This window comes from Syngnathus scovelli, unplaced genomic scaffold (assembly GCF_024217435.2).
Source record: "Syngnathus scovelli strain Florida unplaced genomic scaffold, RoL_Ssco_1.2 HiC_scaffold_283, whole genome shotgun sequence".
In the NCBI taxonomy this organism is placed as follows: Eukaryota; Metazoa; Chordata; class Actinopteri; order Syngnathiformes; family Syngnathidae; genus Syngnathus; species Syngnathus scovelli.
Genome location: NW_026061374.1, coordinates 3168 through 5000, shown reverse-complemented (window position 1 = coordinate 5000; position 1833 = coordinate 3168).

Here is a 1833-nt window from a genome sequence, read left to right as displayed (position 1 = left end):
TCGCCGTAACGAGAGGTGCCGGGCCGCGCTCCGTAAGCGTCTCCGCGGGGAGCCGGTCCGGTCCCGACGCTGCCTCCGAGCGCCGACCGCGCCCGCGCGACGCCGCTGTGCCTGCCCGGAGCTCGGACTGCGGCCAGATCAGACCCGTAGGACGCTGACTCGCCGGCTGCTGGGGCAGAGCGGATCGCCGCGGGGCGGGACGGTCACGGACGGAATTGTCGGGGGGACGCGGCTCGGGAAGAGCGAACTCGGCAACGGGGGGGTTGGCACGTCGGTTGGGCTAAGGCAGGCGGCTTAGGATAAACCGCGAGGGAACGGCGGGGTCCGGGGATGGGCGCCGTCGGCCCGGCGACTAGCGGTGACCCAGGCGGGAAGCTGCGCTCCGTCCGAGTCAGACTCGGTCGTCGCGGCCCGGCTGAGGCTCGCTCTTGTCGAGGGGCGCGGCGCTGCGCCGGCGACTTTGCCCGCGCGAGGCACGCTTTGCGATGGCCCGAGGCGGGAAGCTGCGCCCCGTCCGAGTCAGACTCGGTCGTTGCGGCCCGCCCGGTCACGCGATGCGGCCAGGATGCGGAGTTTTGCCGGCGCTGGGGGGATCCGGAAGGACGAAGGGGCGACGGTGGCGGTCACAGCTCGTCGCCTCCGTGACCCAGACGGGACTGTGCGCACCCCGAGTCAGACTCGGTTCGGCGCGGCCCGCTGCGGCCGGCTGGCGAGGTGAGATGTGGGCCATTGCCGCGCTCCCGACGAACCGTTCCGGGGGGCTGGTGACGTCGCGCGTTCGGCGCTGATGCTGCGACCGGGAGGGAAGCTGCGCCCCGTCCGAGTCAGACTCGGTCGTTGCGGCCCCCCCGAGCCCGCACGCCTCACGCGGAGGGGTCATACGCCCCGGCGGCCACGATAGACGCCTCCCGCTTCGCGGTGGTCGGGAAGGCGTGTGCGGATATGTGCGGAGGTTGGGACTCGGGCTTGGTCTTTGAGAAATCGGTTTCGCGGTCGACCGGCGCGGCCGGCGGACGCCCACGTGGCGTGCCGCAAGTCGGATCGCGCGCTCGGCCTCCGTGGATGGCCTCTGGGTGAGGTTGAGCCGGGGCGTCTCGGTTTCGCTGCCGTACGGTTCGCGCTAGGCCTGCGCGGGCGGCGCGGGGCGCGCGCTCGCGCGGCGGCCGTAGCGCTGGAGTGCGACCCGCAAGTGGGGAGGAACCGTCCACCCAACGCCGGCGGTAGCCGGGGCCGGTGGGGGCCCTACCAAGGCGGGTCATGGGCGCATGTCGGTCAGGTTATAAGAGTGTTGTTTTTTCGCTCCGGGCTAGAGCCGGGTGAGGTCGTCTCGAACCACGTGCCTGAAGGCCGCCTCGCGCCGGATTCGGCCCCGCTCATTCGTCGGAGTGACCGCCCGACGCGGGCATCGCTAGATTAGCCGTGGCCCCGATCCTTCCCCATCGACAGCCTTTCGCCCCCTGTGCTCCGGCCTGTTAATAGAGGCGGCCGGTACCCCTTCCTTGGATGAGAGAGAATCCTTAACGGACCATTCGCAGATTTTCGCCCGGCCTCTGTTTACCGAGGCGGCCGGTACCTCCGTCTGCCTTGGATGGACCGCATCCGCAGATTTTCGTCCGGCCTTAGCTTAAGGAGACGGCCGTTGCCTCCACACCTTGGAGATGATATTCGCTCCGGGCTAGAGCCGGGTGAGGTCGTCTCGAACCACGTGCCTGAAGGCCGCCTCGCGCCGGATTCGGCCCCGCTCATTCGTCGGAGTGACCGCCCGACGCGGGCATCGCTAGATTAGCCGTGGCCCCGATCCTTCCCCATCGACAGCCTTTCGCCCCCTGTACT